Raw genomic sequence first — 11,703 nt, forward strand, 5'->3', positions numbered from 1 at the left:
CCTCAAATTGCGTCAATATTCCAAATCATAAATTTTCTTCAAGAAATTTGCGCAAGCTGTAGCTTAGAGGAAGTGCATTTTAGGACACATGTTTATAGGAAAAAAAAGTCTTATTTTGACTGCAACAATACGCTCTTAAAATATTTGCACCAAATTTTGTAACACCCTGTATTTTATTACACCACCAACATCCATTCAAATTCAGTTTAAAAATACTTTATCATTACAACATTTTTTTTTAATTTATTTTATTTAATTTATTATATTTTATTTAAAAGATAAAGAAAGAAAACAAAAGATATATTAAAAAATTAAATGCAATGTAACAAACGACTGCAGCGGCAGGGTTTTGTAGTACCTCATAGCGCATCTCGGTAGATCTCTTCGTGCGGGCATGCTAAGCATGATTAATCTTCCTAAAAATTTAATAAGTTGACCAGAAGAAGCATTATTGACGTCTTCCGGCCAGGTGCCTTAAATGTGGATAGCATCAAGATTCTTATGCTGTAGGATTAGGAAAATACGGTTTGTGGTACAGGAGGTCACGCCGGCTAACGATCATTACACAGGCACCGCTCATCATTAGCTAATCTCATTGGTATAAAAACAAAAACATAAAAATCAATACAAACATTAATCTTCATGTCTATTTCTGTTGATAGTAGTATTTACATTCTTACCTATCAGTTAAAATCAGCTGAAGTACTCTTACAACGAATAAGTATCGGACATTTTATAATGATTTTCGGCTTGGTTTAATTTACAAAATTTTTAGACATTTTTAAAAAGTTAACATAGCTCCGTGTGAAGACAATCGAAAATAGTCATCTAATTTAACTACACACTTCACTACGAAGACAAGAGCACTCACGAAAGAGGCATTTATTTTTACTAGCGCCAAGATTGCGACCCTAAGCTGAACCAACAACTGAATTCCGTCGGCGATGCAGCCCCTTATATACTCGGCAGACGCTCTTTCGGAAAATTCTCGTCAACCTTCGAGATGTGCCACTTGTGTCCTTCAGGAATTATGGACAATCAGCTGGTTTCTCGGTGGTTTATAATATCGTTGCAATATCTTTTCCCAATAACGGACAATTGATCCTCCGAAATTGGGGTAATTTGAAGCAAATGGTATACAAGACACCGGTAAACAGGAAACAGGAACTACGTCAACGACTTATTAATTGCATTAGTCAACAAGATCCTTCTGAAGTACAAGCAGCGACAACACATGCTGTACAATGCAGAATTTTGAAGTGCTTAGAAGTCAATGGCAATCATTTTGAAAATTGATTGTAAATTACTTATAATCTTAGGATAACTAATTAAATCATTCTTAAGTTATGAAACAAATTGTATAAAGTTATTTTGTATTCACACAAATTTTCTTTTATAAATTTTTTGTAAATTAGGGTATATTTCGTGGAACTTTTGGCTTCTACTACTCGGTTCTTGCTACAATTTTGTCACATTGTCCATGAATAATAGGGGAAACTGGCCTAAAATGAAATACCCTAAATAAAAGCTTCCACAAAACTTAGGAATATTTATTGACGACCATTCATTTCAAGTTCAGTGAGTTCGTTAGTTTATGCCAGTTCCCATGGTGGGCACAAAGCTTTCATTTTTTTCACTTTAAAATATTGATGCCAAATTTTAAAAAAAAATGTGCAGTATGTCATTTTAGGCTTATACTTGGGCAAAATGACATACACCTTTTTATAAAAGATGTTGCAAATAAAAAAGGTAGAAATATTGAAAAAACCTTTATTATGAAATACAAAAATATAATGCTTTGGTCACTTACAAAAAAACAAATGCCTATTCAGTTCGCAAGTAAAAAACTTAGTGCGACGGAAGACCCCTTTCTGCGTGACTCCACTTTTTACATTTTTGACACCACAGCCAAAGCTCGCCTGATTTCGACTGGGAATAAAGGCTTTTGCAATAGATCCACGCAGCATCTTAAACATCGTCTTCAACCTCAGCAAATGAATCTTGATTTTTTTTTTCATCATCGGTCCACAATGTGACCTTAACCTGGTTACGTTTTGCACGTCGTTCCAAGACTAAACGTTTCTCTTCTTCTTTCGCCTTGAGTTCTTCCATGTTAGGTGTAGATGTTAGCACAACCGTTCCCTGTCTTTTCCGATTTGTTCGTTTAAAAGATGCTGATACCTTGGGTCTTGGAATGATGCTTTCCACGGAAACCCGGCTACTGTCTAGTATATTATCTTCTTCTTCATTTGGAGTTATATGGGATGATCCAGGTCTATCCCTGTCGGCTTGTGATGGTGGAGGGGATGTGTTTGGATGAGGTCCTTGGTGGTCTCGTGTTTGTAATTCGGGATCATTTTGTTCAGGGATGGCGGTTGTTAATGACGCAGCGAACATCCAGTCGGGAAAAACATTGGCGTTAAACGGATGGATTCCTGTTTTTTTGAACCCACTAACGGCATTTTCCATAGTTGCACTGCGTTCATAGGCTTCAGAAAATAGCTTTCCTACTTGAAAAGGAGATACAGTGCGACCTGGATTATTCTTGAGCCACTTTGTAATCGCTTGATTATAATAGGCAGATAAAGGACCACAAATCCAGGGGTTGTAATCGGTGTGTACAGTGCGGAGGAAAGCAAATCATTAGGACACCATTTTCTTTAGCCAACGTAATAACTTTCAATTGTTTGTGGCTAACGTGACCATCAAGCAGTAAGAGGGGTTTGTTATTTTGAGATGAATATGTAAACTTTATAAAATGTTTCAGCCACTTACAAAACAGGTCACCTGTCATCCAGTCCGATTCTTGACACAAGCCCAATGTCCCAGCTGGTGCGTCATCAATTAACTCTGGCTTCCATTTTTTTCGAAAAAAAATCAGAGCCGGTGGCACAAAATTACCTATTAGATTCATAGCACATACTACAGAAGTGTGTGCCCCCTGTTCTGCACTTGTAATGGCACCAACTTGCTTTCTTCCCTTTGTGGTCATAATTTTTTGCGGACGTTGAACCGTAGAAAGCGCAGACTCATCAACATTGTAGATACGGTCAAAGGTTATGTTATATTCCGCTACTGTATGTACTGTATCCAATAAATTGGAAAATTTTTCAACTTGCGGCTTATTGAAACCCTGCGCACGAGCCGCTGGAGTGGCTTCCGGTGTTCTGAGTGAAATGTCAGGATGCGCCCCCTAAAGCCCAACCAGCCTTTTTTTTCATCCTGTTAAGTCTGTGGGGTAACTTCTTCCTTTCAGCTAATTCAAATGCCAATTGCCTGACCTCTGTTGTGTTCAGGCCAAACATGCATGTTTCCAATTTCTTAATATGTTGCACTATCTCGCGTTCAAGTTCTGCAGAAAATGTGGGTCTATAACGACCCAAGCCTTTTTGAGAACGTTTTATTCTTTTATTTTTATCCTGTGCCCTTCGTCTAACGGTTGCTTGCGGTACACCATATCTTTTAGACGCCGCAAACAAGCCCAGATCACCGTTTTGGACTGCTTTAATAGCTTCGCTCATGCGTGCCTCACCCCAATTTTGACGCATCGATTTACGCGTATACTTTCCAACCATATTATCTGAAATCATAAAAACATAAGTATAGGTTTCAGCCTATGTCGTTTTACACCAACACTGTGTATGCCATTTTGCCCAAAGAATAAGTGTGTTAGAAATGACCCAAATACTTATTAAAAACACAAAAAAAATCGGAGTTAAATCACATCAAAATAAAGAAAAAAGTCAATTTTTTTACCTGGACTAACCGTACTTAGGCTTATCGTACCTCATCAAGTGATATCGAGAAATTAGAAAACCACAGAACAATGTTTTCAGGTTCGGAAAAAGTTTTTTTCGGTATTCCTTAAAAACACGTGTATTCTGCCCCGCAGAGTAGACTCGACTGAGGTCACAGCTGCAAACCAATTACATTTTGTCATTTACGACAGCGTTGCCACGTCTCAAATTAGAGAAGTGGCCGATATGCCATTTTACCCTAGTATGTCATTTTAGGTCAGTTTCTCCTAAATAGATTCATCAAAACTTTATTTGAATTTCTTTCTATTTCAATTAATTTTTAGGTAACTATTTTAAAGAAACACCCACGTGTATATTGATCAACTAAATATAACTGTCAAACGTCAATAGCATAGCATTGTTTGGGCATGACCTTTCATGGCCGCGTATAGGAAATATGTCAAAATATTCCGATTTTTACAGAAACTTGCTTTAATTTCAGAAACCGAACTACTTAGATATAGAAACATGATACCTCGTTAGAAAGGGTCAAAAAATAAAGAAAATACCTACATATAACACCTTATACAAAAACCATTATAAAGCAATAACGGATCATTAAATAAAATAATATACAGGGTATTCTATTTAAAACAAACAAAGCATAAAAATAACAAAGTTACTACTACTTTTTAATAGAAGCGGCAACGCTGCATTTCTAAAAATATTTTTAATCGTTAGAACACTAGCTACCCTTGATGCCAAATTTTCAAAAAAATTCTATTTGCCGTCCTCCGTAAACGTCTAAGGTACCATCAACCATCAATCACCCTGTATATATATCATTAAAAATTTGTAGTAGAATTTTTTTGACAAAATCTGGTAAGTTTGAAACCATGGAGTATTAAGTATTATTGATCCCTGGTGCGGTATTGTTTTTATTTTTTAGAGTACGGGCAAGCTCTTCCATTTGAAAAAGCCAACACAAAGAGCACATCCTCCTTAGATGCTTCAGTAAAGCTGGTGTCGCTGGATACATAACAGGAGGTTACATTTTTATGGCTGATTGTATATATGGCGTTAGTAAATAAGACCTGGGGGCATTAGACACTTGCGGGTGGCTGAGATGAGAGGTCATGCCTCAGGAAGCGTGAGGTAACTATATTAAGTTAAATATCTTAAGTTAGCATTGCCTAGTTTTGATGAGACTTTTTTGATATCATAACTGTTCTTTCTTTATGATTAGTTGAGTACTTTATAGACATAATACCGATTTTTACGAGGTTTTAGGCAGAGAAAGAGACATAGCACGAAGATTGTATTACTTTTGGATTGCCACATCCGTCAAGGATCTATACGAGTAGTATGATAGATAATTTTGTAACACTTCTAGTGTAAGTAAGAATAAAGTAGAATTAGGTCATTTCTAATGGTCATCACCGACAGAAATGATTTTTATATTTGAATTAAAGCACGTCAAAAGTTTTGTTATTTCATATGCTTATGAGTCTATTGGCTTGTAATTTTAACTCAGAAACTCATAGTTTCATCGCTTTCCAACTAATCGAAACTATTTGTAAAATATTTTCTCCCATCATTTAATAAATTTAAGGATAGACGATCAAAATGATCTGATTACTGTTCAGTAACTAGGCTGCGATCAACATCTTAGTCTTTTTATGAACTCAATATGCGAATGCACGTTTGTCAACTAAGATTACTGTTTTATAAACATACGTTGTAAATTATTAACAATAATGCCACAGTAACATGACCTTATATCTGCTTTCGTACTGGCTAAGTAAATAAGCTACGAATCATTACCCCGAATCTATTATAAAATAAAATGTCGAGTTATAAACTCGTATAATATAGACATACATTAAGTTCATATACAGTGAGGACGCGCAAGTTGGAACAAATTTATTTAACATTCAGGAGTGTGCTCGAAAAAAAAACGCTTGGACACGTCGAATTTTAAGTATATTTTGTATACTATATCTTATACCTAATACTAACATTATTAATAAATGTGCAAATGTTTGGGTCATTTGAGCATATTCAAACATATTTTTTTCATAGTTTTTTAACAGGTATATTTGATTATTGATACCTTGTCACCATTTAATCGCATGGTAACAGTATGTATTACTGTACATAAATGTCAGTAAGGGTCAAGTGCAGTTGCAAAGTTTAAAGTATGGCGCGCTTAGCTAAAAAACAAAGAATTGAAATTTTGATGATGATAGGCTATGGCAACAAGACTCGAACACAAGCCGAAGTTTGCGATCTGTTTAATTAAATTTATTAAATAGTAAATCATGTGTTCTTAAATATTTGCATAGGAATGAATGGCATCCATATAAAATTTATTTAATTCAGGAGCTTATTAATGATCACATCCGCAGAATAGAGTTTTGCGAAATAATGATGAATAAATGTAATGCAAACCCACAATTGTTAAGTAAGATTGTTTTTTCCGACGAGGCAAGTTTTTTTTAAATGGATCTCTAGATAGGCAAAATTTTCGTTATTGGGCACCAGAAAATCCGCTCTGGAGTTCACACACACTTTCTCAAGAAGTTAAACATATTGGCAGGAATTGTGGGCACGTCAATTGTGGGTCCCTATTTTATTGAGGGCGCACTTACCTCTGAAAAATATTTAGAGTTGCTTCAAAATCAGATAGTACCTAGTTTAATTGCACTTTGTCCAAATAGTGAAAACCCATTTATACCGGTAGATTCGATATGGTTTTTTTTTTATGGGGTTATCTAAAATCTAAAGTTCATTTTGATAAACCTGAAAGCTTAGAAGAATTAAAAAATCGAATTAGAGCCGAAATACAACAAATCCGGCCTCAATCAATAAGTAAAGTATTACAAGAATTTGAATATCGACTTGGTTACTGTCATGAAGTTAATGGTCAACAATTGAATAGTTATTTTAATTTTTTTGTTTTGTTTTTTTTTTATAAACTGTTCCAAATTCATGGTTATTTATATAAAATTTAATCGCAAATTTCTTAATAAATATTGAGATTAAGTATAGGATATGGTATACAAAATATACTTAAAATTTTATACAAAATTTAAAAATAAAATAAAAAATGTGTGTTTCTATTTAAGAAAATTAAGTTGATAGTCGTAGCTCATTTTTTGTTCACCCTGACACATGAATTAATCATCAAGAAAATCGTCTTTTTTTCGAACACACGCTTGAATTTTAAATAAATTTATTCCAACTTGCGCGTCCTCACTGTATAAATTGTATAATAAATAGTAATGTCGATAGTCAACGATTTAGTTTAGAAATTCGCTTTTATACATGAAAGATAAACTACAAAACCAACAATGTTTTGATATACATATTATACTTTTTACTAAATTATCTTTCAGTTGTTAAAATAATATATGTATAAGCACCATTATGAAAACAATTATTAATCAAATAATAAGAAAGTATACTAGTCGTCAATAAAAAATGTCTAAATTGTATCAACAATATCAAACCGGAAAAGGCGTACAACGTTATTATTCATAAAAATTATATTTTTTACTTGCTAATGATTCGGAATGGTTAAATAATAAATATATTATTATTTAACGTAAGCCTATTAACAAAAGCTTTTTAAACAAAGCGTCATTAAAATTTTAAATAATTATATTTATGATGACATTTTCATATCGCAAATAGTAGGTACCTATTTACAGACGAAAAACTCATAAAATGATTGTAAACCTAATGTGTTCCAATGTAGGTATATTAATTACATTTCGCGATTGTTAAAATTTGTGTTGTCATATATGTTATAAAAGGATAATAATAACAATAAAAAGCATGTTTTACCCTCTTATAATATTTAATAACCAAGGATTTTTAGTGGTGCCATCAGGCTTATGAGCAATAAGGATTTTCAATTTTAATAAATACGATAAGTAAGTAATTGTAAGGTTTAAGATGCCATCAGCAGTTTTAACAGAACTTAATAACTCTTTTATTATAAAAGTCAATGGACTTTTGCGACCATAGCATTTTAGAACATCAAGTAAGCAGCGTAAAATTCTTTATTCAACGGTACCAAAAAAAAATGAAGTCGGTAAATGTGTAAGCAAATAGTTAGCGAAAATGTCTAGAAATAATGAATATTTTATTTACGCCAAACTTTGGTATTTTAAATGAATACTTTTAGTGTGGTACCTACATCATTTTAAAATTCTTACATTTTTTATAATAGATCATCAAAAAAAAATACAAGCAATTTAGAAGTTAAAATGTGTGGTAACAAACAGTACATTTAGTTCAAGCAAATTATTTATTTTTTTAAGTAAAAAATGTTTACCGTTATTTGCGAGAAAAAAGAGTGTCTTCAAATTTTTTGCAAAAATCTTTGCAGTCTTATAACTTTGTATGTGTATTTATTTCACTTATATTTTTTGCAAAACCTACCTAATAGGTACAAAAAAACACTGCAATACCTAACATTTTTAAGGCGTTTAAAAAGCAGGCGATTTATTATTGTTAAAACTGTCAGTTTGACGCGTGCAATTTTTCAATTTTAGTTAAAACAGTGAGTTAATAAAATGGTGTATACGCTAGCCGAAAGAATAGAAATAATTTTCCTTTATGGAGCTCAAGATCGGTGTGCTCGCAGAACCGCGAAAGCATTTAAGGTATCAAGATAAAAACGTGAGTCATAAATACGTATTAGAATTGATACGAAAATTTGAAGAGACGGAATCGATTTGCAATAAGAAAAAATATGAAAATACAGTTGTCGATGAAGCATGCCAAGTTGAAGTACTAGGACAATTTGCTATGGATTCAACTTTGTCTATACCAAAGGCCGCAAAACTAACAAATATTTCCACTGGTTCCGTACATAAAGTTTAAAAAAAAAGTTATTTCCTTATAAAATTCATATTCTTATTTAAACCTTTTAGAAAATGCAATATACCCTTCTATCATCTAATCTATGGAAAATCAAGTAGATCAACATGGTACTATATTATTAAATGAAAATAATATACATTTTTAGCAGGATGAAGCTCCCGCGCACTACACTTTGGTAGTTCGAGAGTGGCTTCATGAAAATTTTCGAGAAAAGTGGATTGGCAGACGTGGTGCAATCGAATGGCCTGCGCGGTCTCCGGACCTAACCCCACTAGACTTTTTTCTTTGGGGCTACTTAAAAAGCAAAGTTTATAAAACCCCACCTGAGAGTATTGAGAATTTAAAAAATAGAATATTTCAAGAATGCAGAGAAATTAGCGGGCAGACCCTTGCCAATAACGGCGATAATAACGGCGCGCATTTTGAACATTTAATAAAATAAATTTGTTAAACTAATTAAATTTGTTTTCCTACCCTACCGATTTACACTTTAATTGCTTCTTGGTCAATCAATTTTATTTTTTTTTACAACCATTGATAGCATAATGAATGCCCTTTAAAATAATGTATAACACCATGGGGTAGCCATTTGACATACCAAAGTTTGGCGTAAATAAAATATTCATTATTTCTAGACATTTTCGCTAACTATTTGCTTACACATTTACCGATTTCATTTTTTTTAGTACCGTTGAATAAAGAATTTTACGCTCCTTACTATGATGTATCACACAATGGGGATTCCCATTTGACATATTAAAGTGAGGTTAGCTGGAGGTGAGGAGGTGATTGACAGAACATCAGTAAATGCATAATTAAACGTCCCCCTGTATATCTAATTTGACGTGTTTTTTTTTTTAAGAAAGTTATTAAGGGTGGATTGTTTGGAAATGAAAGCACTGTATATGACGCGTCAATGAAGGGTCTGCTGGACAAGTGGACCCACCGAAGATGGACTGAGTCCCCTGGTATGAGACAGGCCAAAGCGCACATAGGTGGGCCCTCCTGCCTGTCTGTCTCACCAAAAATCTACTACGCCTAAAAAGACGCGAAATTCGGCTAGTGACAGGTCTTTTAACCGGTCACTGGCACTTAAGAAGCCATCTCTATACTATCGGTATTGCGGACAATCCGGAATGCCGATGGTGCTGTGAGGAGGATGAAACCGTTGACCATGTAGTCGGGGAGTGCCCAGCACTCACGCGCGTCAGATTCAAATACTTGGGTAACACTTTCAGTATACCGAGTGACTTTTAAGTCCTTCAGACCAAAGAGCCTTATCGGTTTCTCTAAGGCCGTTGGGCTCTGGTAAGCCCCGGTGGGGCATGACGGGTCCATTAGGAGACCTATATGCATAACTGCCTTGGCAGCTCACTGTTTCGACAATTCAATTTATTCACTGTATATGACATTAATTGCATAAACCTACAATAGGTTACACAAATTGAAAATCAATTTCATAGTAGAGAAAGGAAGTTTGATAGCACTTTTTACAAAGACACTTCTTTTTATAAAAAAAAATAGCAATAATCATTTTTCCCATAGAGATAAAAGCTTAACTTCCGACTAGTGGATGAACTACCCAAGCGTCCTCGTCAGACAAAACAGGAAAGCCAACTGAATTTTAAATAACAAATTAAATATTTACAAAATGTTAAGTAACGCTGAAAGGATCGCCACGGTCGAAAATTTTTAAAACAGTTTGTCGCCATTCTTTAATTGGTGAAGTTTTAAAAACAAAGAGATATATATCATGAACCGTAAAATTACAAAACCTAAAGAATGTGAACAACTGTCCAATTATGCTTGTGAGATATTAAACAAGGATACAAGTATTTATTTATGACTTAGTATTCATTTTAAAACAAAAGATAAGTATTACGAGTATATGTTGATTTTTGTATTTAGAAATACGCTAAAATCTGTATATTTTTTTATTTAATTTTTACTGCAAAGTAATAAAATCAATGTTTCAACAAAGTTATGATGATGTTTTTTTAGGATTATAATGGGAATATCATGCAGATTGCTACTACTTTTTTCTATAAATTAGGTCTTTTTTGAAAGCTATTTATCTTTTTCTGTTCTTTAGTGACTTAACTACTTAAGGGCGGTGCATGCAGATAGTCGAAAAATGAATTCAGCAAATTTTTTTTATGTTTACAAATTATTTAGTTGTCCGTTGTTACACCATCATTTATTTTCATCATGCATTTTCATAACTTCTGTTAAGCAAGCAATGAAAATGTCTATAATATCTTTTTAGATACCAAATTTAGAGATTCTTCGAACGGGCTTTAATTGTTGCTGTAACTATAATTTTGTATAGTTCTTACTGTTACTAAAACTATACGTAGTGAATGTTATACACCAGAACAAAAGTGAATAAGAATAACGAGAAGATATCTCGTTAAAGTATGAAATAACGTATTGTTATAAAACTGTAAAAACGTTATTTTTTCTCATAGTTTTTATATTGTTTTGTTCTGACTTTAAGTTAGAGAGTACGTTGGTGAGTTAAATTTATTTAGGGTTCTACTTTTATTTATAGGGTCTATTTTTTAGTAGTTTATCTTAGGCCTTGTTTAGGCCCCAACTTAGGTTATTTTATTGTCCGGTAACTTTAATTTTCTACATTCTATGTATTTGCTTGGTTTAAATGTGAATATTTTATTAAAATTAGAGATCATCAGGCATCACAATGTAAAATATTTTATGCATTTGAAAATTGTTCTATGGCTCTTTAAGAGGCACGAAGCTAGGAGGTGTTTTGAATTAGTTTTTTATTTATCTAAGAAATGATTAAAGATAGACAGTCAACACGAGTCAGATGAAAGTTTTGTAAAATGATGTTGACAATAACCAGAGGAGGTAGGAGTGGGTTCCTGAATTCCTTACTAGTATGTATTTTTCACGTGTGGTTGGAAAAGTATAATTAGATGTTTGACCAAGGTTAGACAGCTTGGGACGACTGGTTGGGTTTTTTCGGAAAATATGTAGGTGCAACAACTTACAACCGATTCTGATTTTATTATTGAACACCGATGCACCTGTGAGAAATCACGTGCTTTGG

General features: G+C 33.5%; 2 long non-coding RNA genes across 2 annotated transcripts; one reads left to right on the forward strand and one right to left on the reverse strand.

The window, feature by feature from the left end:
• Positions 1-285: 285 nt before the first annotated feature.
• Positions 286-911, reverse strand: LOC126737783 (uncharacterized). Its single transcript, XR_007661104.1, has 2 exons — positions 681-911; positions 286-586 (listed from the first exon to the last, which is right to left on the reverse strand). It is a non-coding gene; the product is annotated as an uncharacterized LOC126737783 (long non-coding RNA).
• Positions 912-3,184: 2,273 nt separating this feature from the next.
• LOC126737785 (uncharacterized) lies at positions 3,185-10,421 on the forward strand. The gene is made up of 3 exons (XR_007661106.1): positions 3,185-4,892; positions 5,028-5,131; positions 10,176-10,421. It is a non-coding gene; the product is annotated as an uncharacterized LOC126737785 (long non-coding RNA).
• Positions 10,422-11,703: the final 1,282 nt, after the last annotated feature.

This window comes from Anthonomus grandis, chromosome 6 (genome assembly GCF_022605725.1).
Source record: "Anthonomus grandis grandis chromosome 6, icAntGran1.3, whole genome shotgun sequence".
NCBI lineage: Eukaryota > Metazoa > Arthropoda > Insecta > Coleoptera > Curculionidae > Anthonomus > Anthonomus grandis.